The sequence below is a fragment of the Odocoileus virginianus genome, chromosome 2 (assembly GCF_023699985.2).
Source record: "Odocoileus virginianus isolate 20LAN1187 ecotype Illinois chromosome 2, Ovbor_1.2, whole genome shotgun sequence".
NCBI lineage: Eukaryota > Metazoa > Chordata > Mammalia > Artiodactyla > Cervidae > Odocoileus > Odocoileus virginianus.
This window is the reverse complement of record NC_069675.1, coordinates 84,042,001-84,061,228: the sequence shown is the minus strand read 5'-3', so window position 1 is coordinate 84,061,228 and position 19,228 is coordinate 84,042,001. Positions and strand designations below refer to the sequence as shown.

General features: G+C 44.3%; 1 protein-coding gene across 1 annotated transcript in view; it reads right to left on the bottom strand.

Moving 5' to 3' along the window:
• The window catches only part of MBOAT2 (membrane bound O-acyltransferase domain containing 2), a 102,858-nt gene that overhangs the window by 71,520 nt on the left and 12,110 nt on the right, over nucleotides 1-19,228 (bottom strand). The gene's annotated exons all lie outside the window — the stretch shown is intronic.

The following is a 19,228-nucleotide window of genomic DNA, read 5'->3' as shown; positions in this document are numbered from 1 at the left end:
GGGATCTTCACGACTCAGGGATCAAACACAGGTCTCATGCATGGCAGGTGGATTCTTACCCATCTGAGCCACCAGGGAAGCCCATGAGAACCACAGATCCCCCCAGATTATTCATTTACTCTGTTTTCTAAACGATAATGGACCAGTTTCTATGTATGCATGTGTGTTCAGTGGCTTCAGTTGGGTCCGCTCTTTGTGACTCCATGGACTGTAGCCCGCCAGGCTCCTCTGTCCATGGGATTCTCCAGGCAAAAATACTGGAGTGGGTTGCTGGGCCGTCCTCCAGGGGATCCTCCTGACCCAGGGATCGAACCCACGTCTCCTGCATTGCAGGTGGGTTCTTTCTGCAGAGCCACCGGGGAAGCCCAAGTTCTATGAATACAGCAGCTTATACCTAAGTCATCAGCACCACCAGTCAAGTGTTATGTAACCTGATGGACGACTGTCAAAGACCTTTAGAAAGTCCTATCACGGCCCCAAACGATGTAAATCCTTCCACCTCCCTCTCTTCATCATCACCAGGAGAGAGATCAAGACAGGAAAGGCAGTCACCCCACGGGTCACAGGAGAGGGAGCAAGAGCAGGAGGAAGCTGGAAGGGGCCGGTGTCCTGCCTGTGAGAAGACTAAAGCCACAGGTGGCAGCCACATGGAAATCCAGCTGGTTGGAGGCTCCGACCCCCGCCCGGCTTCCCTCTGAGGAGGAGGAAACACAACTGGCTGTCTTTGTGGCCCCAAAACATATGTACACAGTTCCTCGGGGACAAAAACTAAAATTCCCATGTTTTCCCAAAGAGCTGTAAGACATCCAAATCGAATTCTGAATCTTCCGCCACTGGGCCGGCCCTAAAAGCTAGGACCCCCCCGGAGCTGCTGACGCTGACCACAATCAGCATTTCTTTTTATGCACAATGCTCTCAGAAAGGATGTTTGTTTGATTTTTTAATTTTCCGCATTGCTCTGATCCAACTACCAGAGGCTCCTCATTCTAGCAAAGCCAGTCTTGGTCTGAAAGCACACTGGGATTCTGGAAATCGAATCCTGAGCCCCAGACCTCCCACCCTGAACTCCAGACTCAAGGGCGATGGGCTCTTCATCATTCCTTCTTCGAGGGCTCCCTGAGCCTAACACGGCCAGAGGAGGCTCTCGGTCCTTCCCTCCACGTGCTCCAAAGCCACCTTTCCCCCGAGCCCCCACTGTCTGCCCGGCTGTTTAGGCCAAGCCCACCGGACGGGCGCCCCCCTCCCCAAGCCCCTCTCCTTGCGCATTCAGGACATCACGGAGTCACGGCTGCTCCGCCTTTCAGGAGCCCCTGGGCAAGCCCTCTGCTTTGTCGCCAACACACTCAGCTCCTCCTGGTCCTCCTGCCGTGCTCCACACGCTAACAAGGTCTTCTGAAAAGGAAACCAGGCGAGCTCATTTCTCCACTCAGCTCCTCGGAGGGTCTGCCCCCTAGTGCAGGCTGCTCAGCTGCCTTCTTCCAGGTGACAGTGTGGGAGAAAGTCGGGGTAGAAGGGAGAAGCCTCCCTGGAGAGGCCTGGCAGCACCACCTCGGCCAGGAGATCAGGCCGATACCAGCAGCGATAGGTCAGGTGGAAAGCGCGTGCCCTGGACACGATGTGACCAAAGTGACCGGCACCTCTGGGCTCCATCTCCCAGACACACCCCGGCCAGATAAGTCATGAGGGAAACCTCAGACAAACCCACCCGCAGGGCTTTCTACACAATCCCTGATGACTCTCAAAGCTGGACACCTCATCCAAAACAAGGGACATCTGAGAAAAACTGCCACAGTCTGGAGGAACCCAACAAACATGACGACTGAATTTAAGTGTGGACTATCCCATGCAGGGTCCTGGGTCACAAGAAGGACCTTGTTATGGGCTGAATATTTGAGTCCCCCCCTCAATTCATACACTTGGCTTCCCTCATAGCTCAATTGGTAAGAATCCTCCTGCATTGCAGGAGACTCCGGTTCGATTCCTGGGTCGGGAAGATCCACTGGAGAAGGGACAGGCTACCCACTCCAGTATTCTTGGGCTTCCCTTGTGGCTCAGCTGGTAAAGCATCTTCCTGCAATGTGGGAGACCTGGGTTCGATCCCTGGGTTGGGAAGATATCCAGGAGAAGGGAAAGGCTCCCCAGTCCAGTATTCTGGCCTGGAGAATTCCATGCTCCATACAGCCCATGGGGTCACAAAGAGTTGGACATGACTGAGCAACTATCACTTTCACTTTCAATTCACACACTGAAGCCCTAACTCCTGATGTGATGGAATCTGGAGATGGAACCCTTGGGATGGGGCTCTTGTGATGGGATTGGTGCCCTTGTAAGAACAGATACCAGAGAGGGAGCTCCTGCCCTGTCTCTCCTCCTCTTCCTCCCTCCCACCCCCCACCCCCACACACACAGAGGAAAGACCATATGAACACAAGAGCGAAAAGGCAGCCATCTGCAAGCCAGGGAGAGAGGCCTCACCAGAACCTCACCACACTGGCACCAGATATCAAATTTCAGCCTCCAGAAACATGAGAAATAAATGCTGTTGAGGTCATTCAATCATTGTTATTTGTAAAGACAGCCCAAATTAACTCACACAGACCTTAAATAAAAACTAAGGAAATCCAACTAAAGCATGTAGTTTAGTTAATAATAATGTATCAATATTGGTTTGCTAATTACAATAAAGGAACATTCTAACGTAACACGTTAACAACAGGAAAAAATGGATGTGGGTTATATAAGAACTTTCTATCTTCACAACTCTGTAAATTAAAACCATTTTAATATTAAAAGTTCATTTTTAAAAATCCTATCATGTGTGCCCTGGTGTTTGGGTTCCAAGGACCAGCATTCTGAGAGACAGACAGACAGACAGCCACACACACCCACAGCAACAGAAACTGTGGCCTTTTAGTGACCTAACCCCCCAATATCACACAGCATCACCTCCACTGTACTCTGTCAGCTGGAGCAGTCACAAACCTAGCCAAGACCAAGGAAATACATTCCACCTCTTGATAGGGAGTGACATGTGCCAGAAAGATCATTATGACTATTTTTTGAGAAATACAATCTATCAGAGGTTAACATATAAAGTTAAGGGAAATCTCCAAAAGACACAGGTAGCAAGAGATACAGAATTCATCCAAGATGTCAATACCTTAATAAATAAGAGGTCCAGAAAGAAAACAATGACAACAAAGACAAGGGAGAGGTTATCTAAGAAGTAATTTAATAAGATTTCTCAGAGCTAAAAAACATGAGTCTTCAATCTGAACAAACTCACCAAGTATCAGCAATCAGACATAATGTGAAATTTAAGAACATCAAGAAAAACTGAAGATCCCACGACTCTTCAAAAAAGAAAATCAGGTCAACTACAAGTGAAGAGATTCTAGGCTAGCTTCAGACTTATCAACAATACTGTACGCTGAAAGACAATGGCACAGTGTCTTATAAGTTAAAAGGGAAAGTTAGTGAAAAAGTGAAAGTGTTAGTCACTCAGTCACGTGCAACTCTCTGCGACCCCATAGACTATGGCCTTCCATGCTCCTCCATCCATGGGATTCTCCAGGCAAGAATACTGGAGTGGGTTGCCATTTCCTTCCCCAGGGGATCTTTTTCACCCAGGGATCGAACCCAGGTCTCCTCCATTGCAGGCAGGTTCTTTTCAACCTAAAGCTGCATGAAGATTATTTCAAATACATAAAGACTCAGAAAACTTACTGTCCTTATACTCTTTCTTGGAGATTTACTTGGAGATGGGCTTCAGCAAAAATAAAAGTCTACAGCAAATAAGGCGGCAAGGATTTGAGAAAGAATTTGGCTCACAAATGCAGCAAAAGGAAGCTGCAGAATGCAGCTTGTGCAGAGGCCAGGGGAGCAGTGCACCCACACTGGAGATGGCAAGAGGAAGGCTCCAAGAGACCATGATCCATGGAGAGAAAGAGAAACTCTCAAAGTGCACGTCATCCCTAAGGATGAGGAATTCAAATACTAAGTTAGCAATATGCTTTCCAAATTTCTACAGTGGGCAAGTATCGCTAATTTTAATAATAAAATTTTTTATACAAAGAAAAATTTAAATAATAAATTACTGGACAGAATTTATTATTTGAATTTATTATTTTTAAAAATTCTAAACAATAAATTACAGGACAAAATTTTTTGTCCGGTGAAACAGTTTTAAAATTTGACTCCTTTTCTGTCTAAAACTAAGTCTTTGGAAGCTTTTTTCCCCCCAAAAGAGAAACAATCACCATTAAAATTTTATGCTCCCCAGCCCACAGAACAAAGGAAACAGTTTTCTTTCCTATCTAACTGCCAACAAAAATGATCAGTATTAAGGATTCTGTTCTGTATCCTACTAGAAGTGACTTACCAAACAAACTCATAATTCTAAAAAACTTACCTTCTACGTAGTAAATTCACACACCAAAAAATACCTTTCCATGATATACTTTTTAAAAAATGTTATTGAAATATAGCGGATTTACAATGCCGTGTTAGTTTCAGGTGCATCGCATAGAGATTTTACGTATAAATACACACATATATGTATTATTTTTCAGATTCTTTCCCCCTATAGCTTACTACAAAATATTGAGTACAGTTCCCTATGCTATACAGTAGGGCCTTGTTGGTTATCTATTTATTTACAGTAGTGTGTTTCTGCTTACGCCAAACTCCTCCTGATTTATCCCCCTCACCCCACTTCAGAAGTAACTGCCTATCAAAAGCATGTATGGGCACATGTGCCCATGGCAGGGGATCCACACAGTGCAAAGGTCGCCAGCTCCAGGTTCTAGCCCAAGTGCCGCTGCCCTCTGGGCAGCTGCGCCCTGGCTGGCTGGCAGGATCCAGAGCCTCAGGGTGCAGTCAGGTGGGGCAGGGAAGTGAAGTGGGCAGTGAGAAGGAACAGCACATGCCCAGCACAGAGAAGCACCCACCGTGTGGACATGACATCACAACACCTGCCTGAGCTTCGAAATACCCTCTGTTGAGCCGTTAGAGCATCTGAGGCATCTTACATCCTCTAGTGATCAGATAATACTCTCAACAACTTGGAAAACAGTCATGACTCTCCCCATCTTAAAAACAGGTGTTCAGGAAAATTACTGTTTTCCCATATGCAGGTGCTAATTCTGGACTGTGGGACTCTAAGTCCTCTCCTGTCCCGTGCTCGGGAGAGGCCCTACCAGGGCCACGTGCTCCAGGGACCTTCCCTCCCCGGGGAGGGAGGGGACTTCCAGGCGAGCACGCACCCCACCCCACTGTGGCGATGTGGAGCCACACTCGCCCAGTTGTTGAGACCAAACCTGATCTTGAGAATCTGCCAGATGACATCTTTTTTTTTTAATTTACTTATTTATTTTAATTGGAGGCTAATTACTTTACAATATTGTAGTGGTTTTTGCCATATATTGACATGAATCAGCCATGGGTGTACATGTGTTCCCCATCCTGAACCCCCCTCCCTCCCCATCCCAGATGACATCTTAATCTGCATGTGAAACCACGAATGGAAAAGCCTAGGGAAGCCCCAGGGTAAAGGAAGAGAACGGCTGAAAGGCTGTCCTTGTCAGAGTGAAAGCAGGTAACATTCCCCCTGGTGAAAAGGGGCACTGACATCATTACAGCCTGCACCTTGTGCCATCGGGAGAGTGCGTGACAACACCGGCAGGCAACCGAAACTGCTAAAACTAAAACAACGCTGAGGACGAGGAGCCTGTATTCAAGGACAGGCTGATAGAGAAGGCAGGCTGCTGACTCTACTACCGATGATGCCACTCTCCTTAAACTCTGTGAACGTATCTATACCCTCCCCTAAAGTTTCACTTACTGTTCATACTGAGACCTAACAAAAAAAGACCTCGCTGTACACTTCAATGATAATTTCTCCTACTGTGTCCTTACGTTTTAATTAGAAACACATTCTAACATTTGAAAATTGACCACATATGAATGGGGAGAAACACAACAAAACCCAGATAAATTGAAACATTTCAGGTGTGTGTTATGTCGTTTGGCTAGTTTCTTCAGTGAAGCAGAAATTGTTTCAACTATCATTAAAATATTTAAATATATAGGTATTACTCCATTTTCTTTTCTTGGTATTTACTCCAACCAGTCCATCCTGAAGGAGATAAGTCCTGGGTGTTCATTGGAAGGACTGATGCTGAAGCTAAAACTCCAATACTTTGGCCACCTCATGCAAAGAGTTGACTCATTGGAAAAGACCCTGATGCTGGGAGGGATTGGGGGCAGGAGGAGAAGGGGACGACAGAGGATGAGATGGCTGGATGGCATCACCGATTTGATAGGCATGAGTTTGAATAAACTCCGGGAGTTCGTGATGGACAGGGAGGCCTGGTGTGCTGCGATTCATGGCGTAGCAAAGAGTTGGACACGACTGAGCGACTGAACTGAACTGAACTCTCTCCTATCTCCTTTTTGCGATCAAAAGAATTTAAAGCAGATTCCTTTTTCTTGACTCCAAAACCCACGTTCTTTTCACTAAGCCATTCTTCTCAAACAAACATTCTTTCACGGATGCTACAAGCCAACACTAGCTGGTCCAGCATTAGAGATTCAAGAGATAATGAAGAGTTCCTTCCCTCAAGGGCTTACAATCTACCTTAGTGAATAGCTTTTTAAAAAAAACTTACTAGAGTCCAGTAGGATAACTGTTATGTCATGACACACACACGTGTTAGAACAGTAATAGCTAACAGTTATTCAGCACTTACTACGTTCCAAACTCTTTACAGAGAAAATATCTTACAAAAGCCCTCCCCACAACAGATACTCCCTACTTGGGGAGCGGCCTTCAGTTCCCGGGGCCAGAGGTGTCTTCCAGGGCAATGCTCCCACCCTCCCAATCCTCCCCATCAGAGAAAGAAAACCTTCACCGAGCCTTCAGGCGTTCTTTAGATCTGCCAGCTTCAGCCTGCTTCACCGTGTGGGACGCGGACGGAGGGAGCTGAGTTCCTTCTGTGGGAACCTGCAGGCAACCAGCTCTGCCTGTGTTGGGCGAGTTAAACTAACTTGGAGGTTGTGCGGAAATGAACAAGAGGGCGCCAGTCAGGCTCTCTCACCCCACGTTCTGTAAACAATGACTCTACACGGTCGTGTGACAGCACGATGGTACTGTACACGTGCGTCACGAGGGGCGCGCTTGGTCACGGGCGACTCTGTGCAGTTCACCTGCATAAGCTTCACCGTGAAAGCCCTGGCTGCTGATGCACCAGGGCTGCAATGGAACGGCATCATGGCTATGTTACGGGAAGCTATGGTATGGCCGAGTTATGGCCACGCTATGGTTACTTTATGGCTGCTGCTACAGCTGCTGCATCAGGCAGGAGACAGGCTGTGTCACGGCTGCCGTGCCGGTCGGGAGACAGTAAACGTGTCTGCAGCTCCTACAGCTCCTCAAGTCTCCTTCCAGCCTCTGAGCTCAGGCCTTGCCTACCACGGGTTCGGTGAACAGTGCTACACAGTGAGATACAGCAAGACAGGGGTAAACTGAAAAACCTGGCTTAAAACGCAACATTCAAAAAGTGGAAATCATGGCATCTGGTCCCATCACTCCATGGCAAGTATAAATGGGGAGAAAGTGGAAGTGGTGACAGATTTCATTTTCTTGGGCTCCAAAATCACTGTGGATGGTGACTGCAGCCACAAAATCAAAAGATGCTTGCTCCTTGAAAGAAAACCTATAACCAACCTAGACGTGTATTAAAAAGCAGAGACATCACTTTGCCAACAAAGAGCCGTAAGCTATGGCTTTTTCAGTAGTTGTGTACAGATGTGAGAGTTGAATCATTAAGCTGAGCGCCAAAGCACTAATGCTTTCAAACTGTAGTGCTGGAGAAGACTCTTGAGAGTCCTTGAACTGCAAGGAGATCCAACCAGTCTATCCTAAAAGATATCAACCTTGAATATTCATTGGAAGGACTGTTGCTGGAGCTGAAGCTCCCATACCTTGGCCACCTGAAGTGCAGAACTGACTCTTGAAAAAGACCGACCCTGAAGCTGGGAAAGACTGAGGACAGGAGGAGGACGGGACGACAGAGGATGAGATGGTTGGACGGTATCACCGACTCAATGGACATGAGTTTGAGCAAACTGCAGGAGACAGTGAAGGACAGGAGAGCCTAGCGTGCTTCAGTCCATGGGGTCACAAGGAGTCGGATTCAACTTAGGGACTGAACAACAACAGCAAAGTACTGGGAGCTCCACGCGGCAGGACACCTAAGTCACACCCTCCAACCCAGCTTTTATCAGTAAGACTGACCATCTGATCCACGGTTGACTCTATTATCTTTCCCTCAGCCAGGGCTGAATTTGACAAGAAGGGTTATTGATTACAAGAACCTGAAAATGCCAACATGATCATTTTATTTTACATACGTGGAAACAGAGACTTCTACAGCTTAAAGAGGGTAAGTTTCCTTTCTCAAAAGCAGCCAATATGACCCTTTGAAACCACTGTCTCCTTATAAAAGAAAGATAAATTCCCAAACTGATACCGCATTAAGCTTAATAGAAATTGCAAAAAAGGAAATAGAAGTTCATGCTAAAATAGCTCATTTGTCCTATCACTGCTGCTACAAATTATGTTCAGTTAGGTTTAAGAATAAAATCTAAAGAACACATACAGTCATCATATCAACAGTTCTCTTAACACAACAGACAAGTCTGCATTGAGCACTTGCTACATGCCAAGCGCCATTCCAGGCACCAGTCAGCAGTAAAAAACAAAGTCCCTACTCTCGTGGAGACTACATCTAGTGAGAGAAACAGACAATAAACATACAAATAAATATATAATGTCAAAGTGTATAAAAGAATGGAAGGTCGCTATCTTAAGAAGATAAGACAGGGACTTCCCTGTCCATCGGCTTAGTCTTGTCCATCGGCTAAGACTCCCTGCTCCCAAAGCAGGGGACCCAGGTTCAGTCCCACCGCTCAGGGGACTAAATCCCACATGCGGAAAGGAAGGTCCATATATAGCAATTAAGACCTGGCACAGCCAAGAGAAAAATCTCCTACTACAACCTACAGTCTCAACAGACTTCCAACGTATAAAAAAGTATCTGCATCACTAAAGGTTTTTTTAAAGGCAAAATGATAGGAGGTTCTATGTAGGGATGGGGAGACCAGAGAAAGCCGCCTTTAGCAGGCCTTGAGCAGAAAGCTAGTGAGAGAGGGGGTGAGCCACACAGACAACTGGAAGCAGGAGCATCAGGGCCAAGGCCCCGGGGGAACACGGGCACAGCACGCAGGCAGCTGGGAGGGGCCGATGCAGACACGGGAGAGGAGAAAAAATGGTCAGAAATGAGGTCAGAGAGGTCAGCAAGGCCACAGCACGGGAGAGTCTGGGGGTCCACCCTAAGTAAGCAGGACTGTGACGTGTGATCTGTGTTTGTGTGGCTCAGTCATTCAGTCCTGCCTGACTCTGAGACCCCACGGACTGTAGCCCTCCAGGCTCCCCTGTCCATGGGATTCTCCAGGCAAGAATACTGGAGGGGGTTGCTACTTCCTCCTTCAGAGGATCTTCCCCACCCAGGGATAAACCCAATCTCTTGCACCTCCTGCATAGGCAGGTGGGTCCCTTACCCCTGCGCCACCTGGGGAGCCTGTTATGATCTGCATTAAATGCTTGATGTCGCTCCCTTCACAGTACATCCCCTAAAGTTGTATGACCGCTTTTTGTTTCTTCTTCACCTACAAGTAGAGAAATCAAGGAAGAGTGGAATTTTCCTTCTTATTTTCGGGAACATAAAGCAGGGCTTCCCAAAGGAGGGAAGGAAGAATGGAGTGTCTGCTCCATTAACTATGACCCTCGCTGGCAGGGTCTCAGGACCTCTGAGCACAAGCCGGGCCTGGGACACCAGCCTCCTACATCCCTGACAGCGGCAGCCAACCCACCCGAGTGTGGCTCCCCTTCATGGTGACTAACTCTGTCAACACGAAACCCAACTGGAATGGGAACCAAGCCGGAGAGGAGAACTGGTGTGTGATGCTCTGCATAGGTTTGAACACAACAGTGAAATTCTGCTGGTAGACTTCCAGGTGGTTTGGAGGCTTAAAATTCATTATCATGTTTCTGAAAATTAGAAATATAATCATCATAAACTTGTATGTGATGCATACATCTGACAAATGTCTGCAGAGGGAGGCACCAGGGATGGAGAGACGGGAAGACCTGTCTAGTGGGGAAAATAACCTAGTAAACTGACACCTACAGAAAGAGGGCAGAAGATCCCTCAATCTGCCAGAGGCAAGGTGTAAAAAGAGGCCACACCTCTGAGGGCCCTTCCTCAATCCCCTCAGCACTTGCTAAAGGCAGTGGGGCAGGGGCGCCACTAGTGTGCTGCAGTTCATGGGGTCGCAAAGAGTCAGACACGACTGAGCGACTAAACTGAACTGAACTGAACCATGGATAAAACAGAGAGCTAGTGGGAAACATCTGCATAGCACACCGAGCTCAGCTCCATGCTCAGTGACGACCTACAGGAGTGGGCTGGAGGCTAGAGAGGGAGGGGATGTAGGCAGACATACAGCTGACTCACTATGCGGTACAGCAGAAACCAACGTAACATTGTAAAGCAATTATACTCCAATAAAAAATAAAATATTAAAAGAGGAAATGAACTGTAATGCAGACCAGTTCAGTCGTATCAGACTTTTTGTGACCCCATGGACTGCAGCAGGCCAGGATTCCCTGTCCATCACCAACTCCCAGAGCCTGCTCAAACTCATATCCATTGAGTCAGTGATGGCATCCAACCATCTCATCCTCTGTCGTCCCCTTCTCCTCCCTCCTTCAATCTTTCCCAGTGTCAAGGTCTTTTCCAACGAGTTAGGTCTTCACATCAGGTGGCCAAAGTATTGGAGTTTCAGCTTCAGCATCAGTCCTTCCAATTAATATTCAAGACTGATTTCCTTTAGGATTGACTGGCTGGATCTCTTTGCAGTCCTAGGGACTCTCAAGAGTCTCCTCCAACACCACAGTTCAAAAGCATTAATTCTTTGGCGCTCAACTATCTTTATAGTCCAACTCTCACATTCATACATGACTACTGGAAATAGTAGTCATACCTTTGACTAGATGGACCTTTGTTGGCAAAGTAATGTCTCTACTTTTTAATATGCTGTTTAGGTTTGTCATAGCTTTTCTTCCAAGGAACAAGCACTTTTAATTTCATGGCTGCAGTCACCATCTGCAGTGATTTGGAGCCCCCAAAAATAAAGTCTCTCACTGTTTCCATTGTTTCCCCATCTATTTGCCATGGGACTGGAAGTGATGGGACTGGATGTCATGACCTTAGTTTTCTGAATGTTGAGTTTTAAGCCAACTTTTTCACTCTCCTCTTTCACTTTCATCAAGAGGCTCTTTAGTTTCTCTCCACTTTCTGCCATAAGGGTGTCATCTGGATATCTGAGGTTATTGATATTTTTCCCGGCAATCTTAACTCCAGTTTGTGCTTCATCCAGCCAGGCATTTTGCATGATGTACTATGCATACAAGTTAAATAAGCAGGGTGACAATATACCGCCTTGACGTACTCCTTTCCCAATTTGGAACCAGTCCATTGTTCCACGTCCAGTTCTAACTGTTTCTTCTTGACCTGCACACAGATTTCTCAGGAGACAGGTTAGGAGGTCTGGTATTCCCATCTCTTGAAAAATTTTCCACAGTTTGTTGTGATCCACACAGTCAAAGGCTTCAGTTCAGTTCAGTTGCTCCGTCATGTCCGACTCTTTGCGACCCCATGGACTGCAGCCTCCCTGTCCATCACCAACTCCTGGAGTTTACTCAAACTCATGTCCATTCAGTCAGTGATGCTATCCAACCATCCCATCCTCTGTTGTCCCCTTCTCCCACCTTCAATCTTTCCCAGCATCAGGGTCTTTTCCAATGAGTCAGTTCTTCACATCAGTTGGCCAAAGTACTGGAGTTTCAGCTTCAACATCAGTCTTTCCAATGAATATTCAGGATTGATTTCCTTTAGGGTGGACTGGTTGGATCTCCTTGCAGTCCAAGGGACTCACAAGAGTCTTCTCCAACACCACAATTCAAAAGCATCAATTATTCGGCACTCAGCTTTCTTTACAGTCCAGCTCTCACACCCATATATGACTTTGGCACAGGCAATAAAGCAGAAGTAGATGTTTTTCTGGAACTCTCTTGCTTTTCTGATGATCCAACGGATGTTGGCAATTTGATCTCTGGTTCCTCTGCCTTTTCTAAACTCAGCTTGAACATCTGGGAGTTCACACCATGCAGTACTTGGGTGCAATCTCAAAAATGACACAAAGATCTCTGTTTATTTCCAAGGCAAACCATTCAATATCACAATAATCCCAGTCTATGCCCGAAACAGTAATGCCAAAGAAAGTGAAATTGAACAGTTCTACAAAGACCTACAAGACCTTCTAGAATGAACACCCAAAAAAGATGTCCTTTTCATCATAGAGGACTGGAATGCAAAAGTAGGAAGTCAAGAGATACCTGGAGTAACAGGCAAATTTGGCCTTGGAGTACAAAATGAGGCAAGGCAAAGGCTAACAAGAGTTTTGCCAAGAGAACGCACTGATCATAGCAAACACCCTCTTCCAACAATACAAGAGAAGACTCTACACACGGACATCACCAGATGGCCAATACTGAAATCGTACTGGTTATATTCTTTGCAGCCAAAGATAGAGAAGCTCTATACAGTCAGCAAAAACAAGTCCAGGAGCTGACTGTGGCTCAGATCATGAATTCCTTATTGCCAAATTCAGACTTAAATTGAAGAAAGTAGGGAAAACCACTAGACCATTCAGGTGTGACCTAAATCAAATCCCTTACGATTATACAGTGGAAGTGACAAATAGATTCAAGAGATTAGCTCTGATAGACAAGAGTGCCTGAAGAACTATGGACAGAGGTTAGTGACATTCATCACAGGAGGCAGAGATCAAGACCATTCCCAAGTAAAAGAAACGCAAAAAGGTAAAATGGTTGTCTGAAAAGTCCTTACAAATAGCTATGAGAAGCAGAGAAGCGAAAAGCAAAGGAGAAAAGGAAAGATATACCCATTTGAATGCAGAGTTCCAAAGAGTAGCAAGGAGAGACAAGAAAGCCTTCCTCAATGATCAATGCAAAGAAATAGAGGAAAATAGAATGGGAAAGACTAGAGATCTCTTCAAGAAAATTAGAGATACCAAGGGAACATTTCATGCAAAGATGGGCTCAATAAAGGACAGAAATGGTATGGACCTAACAGAAGCAGAAGATATTAAGAAGTGGTGGCAACACACAGAAGAACTGTACAAAAAAGATCTTCACGACCCAGAGAACCACGATGGTGTGATCACTCACCTAGAGCCAGACATCCTGGAATGTAAAGTCAAGTGGGCCTTAGGAAGCTTCACTATAAACAAAGCTAGTGGAGGTGATGGAATTCCAGTTGAGCTATTTCAAATCCTAAAAGATGATGCTGTGAAAGTGCTGCACTCAATATGCCAGCAAATTTGGAAAACTCAGCAGTGGCCACAGAACCAGAAAAGGTCAGTTTTCATTCCAATCCCAAAGAAAGGCAATCCCAAAGAATGTTCAAACTATCACACAATTGCACTCATCTCACGCACTAGCAAAGTAATGCTTAAAATTCTCCAAGCCAGGCTTCAACAGTATGTGAACCATGAAACTATAATACAAGCAAAAGCGAAAGTTCTAATAATTGCTTCAAAACCAGTGATTCTGCATACTGCTTCAGACTGAAGAAGCTTCTTTTCCTAAGGAAATTAACAGCAAATATACACCAAATATACATACAAAGGAGTTTGCTGCAAAATCATGGTAGCAAAAAATTGTACATAACAGAAGAATAATCACATATGATACAGCCAAATTATGGAACATTACATTGGTTTTGAAAATCCATTAAATAAAATTGGATGTGACTATCAAAGTGTTAAGCAAAAATAAGAGGTTACCACAACCTCATATTTGGTATGCAACCAATATTTTTAAAATACACACACTAAATAAAATGGTTGTGAAAGTTGAAGAACAATGAGTGATTTTTAAATTTTCATCTTATATCTTTCTGCATTTCATAAATGAACATATACTACTTTTAAAATCAGACAGAAAACATACAAACTATATTCAGTTCCCTATTCAGGTACACGATATATTAGTTGAAACTCACGAAACTGGAGATGCACAAATATCAAACACATCCATTTGTTATAAACAGAGAAGAATCAGTTCCCAATGAGCAAAAAACAAACAAAAGAAAACTAATTTCACCCACTTTTCAATATTCGTTATAGACGAACTACAGTTTGGTTTCACTCTGACACTCAGTTCAAATCCACTATTTTACTTTGCTTTGAATCACGGCCTGTGAAAGGACAAAAAGGCCTCTAATGCCTTTTCCTGGTCACTTCCAGCATCCTGGAATTTGTCACTTATCTCAATTTTATCATTTGAGATACACTAATCTACCATTTCTTTTTTTTTAAATTGAAGTACAGTTGACATACAATATTATATTACATTCAGGTGTACATTCAATGATTCAATATTTTTATAGATTATATGCAATTTAAAGTCATTATAATACAGTGACTATATTCCCTATGCTGTATACCTAGTAGTTTGTACCTCTTCATCCTCTATCCCTATCTTGCCCCTCCCTGCTTCTCTCTCCAAACTGGTACCCAATAGTTTGTTCTCTAGATCTGTAAATTTATTTATTTGTTATATTCATTGCTTTTATTTTTCAGATTCCACATATAAGTGAAAATATACAGCATTTGTCTTTGTCATGTGGCAAATGGCAGAATTTTTCTATTATATATTATGCAAGCATATGTGTACCTGTGTATATATGTATATACGTGTACGCCACACACACACATACATATATCTTCTTCTTTATCCATTCATTTGTTGATGGACACTTAGGCTGCTTCCATATCTTTGTTACTGTAAACAATGCTGCTATGAATGCTGGGGTTCATGTATCTTTTCAAGTTAGTGTTTTTATTTTCTTCAGACATCGACCCAGGAGTAAAACTGTTGGATCATATGGTAGCTCTATTTTCAGTTTTTTGAGGAACCACCATATTGTTTCCCACAGGGGGTGCACCAATTTACATTCCCACCAACAGTGCAGGAAGGTTCCCTTTTCTCCACAGCCTCACCAACATTTGCTATTTGTGGTCTTTTTGATAGTGGCCACTCTGACAGGTGTGAAGTGATAACACTGTGGTTTTGACTTGCATTTCTCTGACGATTAGCAATGTTGAGCGTCTTTTCATGTGCCTGTCGGCCATCTGTATGATATCTCTGGGAAAAGGTCTATTCAGGTCTTCAGCTCATATTTTAATTGGTTGTTTGGTTTTTTTAATATTGAGTTGTATGAGCTGTCTACACATTCTGGATATCCATCCCTTATCAGTCATGTCATTTGCAAGTATTTTCTCCCACTCAGTAGGTTATCTTTTCATTTTGTCAGTAATTTCCTTTGCTGTGCAAAAGCTTTTAAGTTTAATTAGGTCTCATTTGTTTATTTTTGCATTTTTTTCTTTGCTTTCAGAGACAGGTCCAAAAAGAGACTTACAATTTATGTCAAAGACTGTTCCACCTATGCTTATTTCTAGGAGTTTTATGGTTTCCAGCCTTACATTTAGATCTTTAACCTACTGTCATTTCTGGTCAGCAAAATAACACCACTAATATAATGTCATTCATATTTATTGTTTATAAATTAAAATTAACTTTCAAATATACATATATAGAGATAAGCATGCTACATTTCACTTGAAATCATCTTATGTTACTTTTATATTAATATTCTGTCAGTTAATATATAAATAGTTGCTTGTTACTATGACAGTAAAATGCTATTATAATTGATGAGTATAAATACTATTAACAGGAAAGCAAATGAGCTAATGTGAGTGTTGAGAAAGGTTCGTTTATATGACAACTTTAGGAAGAACATTATACCCACTGAGGAAAATTTTATAAATTTTTTAAAAGTCAGGAAAAGATTATATTATTTTATAATTCTATTACTTGTAAAATTGTTTAGTGTACTATCATAAAATTTAAAAAACCTTTAAGAACCATATTTGATTTTTACTTATTTAGTTCCTTTTAAGTCATGAAAACCTCCCCCAGACCCGCCGGTCAGAGGGTTTCCTGGTGTTTGGAAACTTCCTCTAATAAGACTCCCTTCCTGGGACAGATCTCCGTCCCTAACTCTATTGTCTCTCTTTTTATCGTTTATATCTTGTCCTACCTCCTTTTGAAGACAATGGGCTGCTTTTCTAAGTGTCTGATGTCCTCTGCTAGTGATCAGAAGTTGTTTTGTGGAGTTTGTTCAAATGATCTTTCGATGAATTTGTGGGGGAGAAGTGGTCTCCCCATCCTATTCCTCCACCATCTTAGCTCCCTCTTAAGTCATGAAAAAATAACCTTTTTAAGGAAAAAGCTCTATTTGGGAACTCTACACTAATGAATTAAAAGCAGAATAATTAGCTCTGTCATCTCAATTTCACAAGGAGAAAGAACTCTAAACTCACACACCATTAATATCCATAATGAATCATACATACATAATAAAAATATATAAGAAATACAGACAAAAGCAAAGTGTTAAAGAGAACTGGGGTTCCCAAAACATGTTTCATTCTCACTGATCAAACCTGAGATCAATGGTCTTCATAAGAATGCTCTAAGAGACTTCCTATTGTTTTGAATCCACAGACGTGTTTGCAGAAATGTTACAGGACATGCTGTGATTACAGGAGCTGAAGACAAAGAAATCTCTGAGATCTGTCTGGATACATTCAGCTTTGACTCTCTGTTGATTTTAACCCTCAACCATCAGACACAGATTGTGATTTGATGGACCCTTATTTAGAGGCAAACTTAGATAATACATTTCCGGTATTTCATCCACAGCTCTTTTTCTCACGCCTGAAAACAATCAGCCATGAGAACAATGAGTCCACTGAATCTAAAGAGCTGGTCTTTGGGGCATACCTAATGGTTTCCACAGTGTCTCAACTATTACTTTTCTCAAAGAACATGCTTATTACCAAGTCAGTAGCTTTATTTTTAGTACATATTAACAAATAATAGAAGCCTTCCCTGTAGCTCAAATGATATAAGAATCTGCCTGCAACACAGGAGACCAGGGTTCGATCCCTGGGTCAGGAAGATCCCCTGGAGGACAGAATGTCAATCCACTCCAGTATTCCTGACTGGAGTATCCCATGGACAGAGGAGCCTGGTAGGCTACAGTCTGTGGAATCGCAAAGAGTCAGACATGACTGCAAATTATTAGAGGCAAAAAGCAACAAGTCTTCAAACAAGGATACCAATATTGAAATGCTCTAAAGACGTCACCCTTGGAAATTGGACTTCCAGGTGCAGGAGAGCTAGCAACATTCTATTCCACAGTAGAAGGTTTAGGGGTATCGATACCTGATTTACTAACGTGCACCTGTTCATCAGCCAACCATGTGAAGACAGAATGGAGTGTCTCCCACAATCCAAAAGGTGACCATGAAGAAGTGGGCTTATTCAGACCATTTCTGGATTACTCCAGAAAGTCTGTAAGCACCAAGACAACAAACTCTCTAACCATGACAGCTATGCAGAAATGGACCTGGCTACCCCAGCGTAGACAGCAAGCTCTCCATCACAGAACCCTTCATGCAGAAGCCAGACGACCATTCACCAGAGACTTCTGGGGGAAGATTTCGTTTCACACTAACAGTTCACACCACAAGTGCGACAACCACAACCACTGATGTTTACATAGCGCTTACTACCCACGAGGCTCTGCAACGTAGATAAAGCAAGGTTCAGACCACTCACACAGAACCAGAGCTTGAACATGAGCTGACTCCTGAGTCCACAGCCTTAACCACTGGACTCTTAACCCATGAAACCTGTTTGCTTGTTAACCAGCGGCATCACCAGACCCTGCCTGTCTCCGCTCTCACTGCCGCAGCTCAAGGCCTCAGGTGGAGCTTGGCCATCCGTCCATACTCACTCAAGGGGTGAGCCTGCCCTGCATGCCTCTGCAAACACTGTTTGCTTAACTACCAGTTGCACTTCTGCTCTGGAATATCAGAAAAAGTTTATCCTTCAAGATGCTGGCTCAAATGTTACCTTGCCCCAACCAGTCCAATCCCGAGTTACAGATGTTTCTCTCCAGAAGGTTCCAGGGTGGTACAGCCTTTCCCTACCCAACCCCCACCCAGCTCCCTCCTGGGACCTATGGCCACATGACAGAGCACTGCCAAAAGGAAATACAGTCCAAGTAACACGTATGTGCCACAACTGGGACCCTCCTTGTCTTCTTCCTCTTTCCCCTTCAGGTTCTCAAGGTCTGGTCGCCAGACCCACAGCAGTAACATGACCTGGGAACCATTCACACCTGCAAACTTGGAATTAACTGAACTAAAAACTCTGGTTGTAGCTTAGGCAATCTGTGTTTTAAACAGCGCTGCAGGGGATTCTCTGGAGAAGGAGATGGCAACCCACTCCACTATTCCTGCCTGGGAAATCCCACGGACAGAGAAGCCTGGCGCACTGCAGTCCATGGGGTCAGACACGACTGAGCAACCACAGCGCAGCAGCAGGGGACTCCCATGAGACCTCGTGTGTAAGGACCTCTGCCCTCGGGTAACCAGCCTCAACCACAATCAGGCTGATGAGGCAGCAGAACAATGTGCTGGGAGGAACACTGTTCTCTGTAGGGCCAGGTGGAGCGAATCTATCCACCAATCTGGACCATTTACATCAAAACGGACGTGAGAAAAGCATAGTCCAGTCTCTTCAAAGCCCCTTATCACTGGGACTCCGTGCAGCAGCCTTGTCCAAACGAAGCCCGGCATCTCTGCTCTGAAACACCTCACATGCCATACAGGTGTGTCTGGGTTTGCCCTCCCTCTACACTAGAAGCTGGGGAGCCAGACTGGCTCACGCTCTCTCTGCATCTCCCCAGGGCCTGAGAAAACCCCTGGCCTACCCCACGTGCTGGATCGACAGTGCTACCTTCATTCTTTTCCATCTTTACTGCCAAAACGGTAATCCCTAACACCTACAATGATACCGACGACCCAGCAGCTTCCCTGTATACAGACCTTCTAAAAGTAACAACACTCACTATAGACTAACACATTCTCAGCTTCTCAGAAT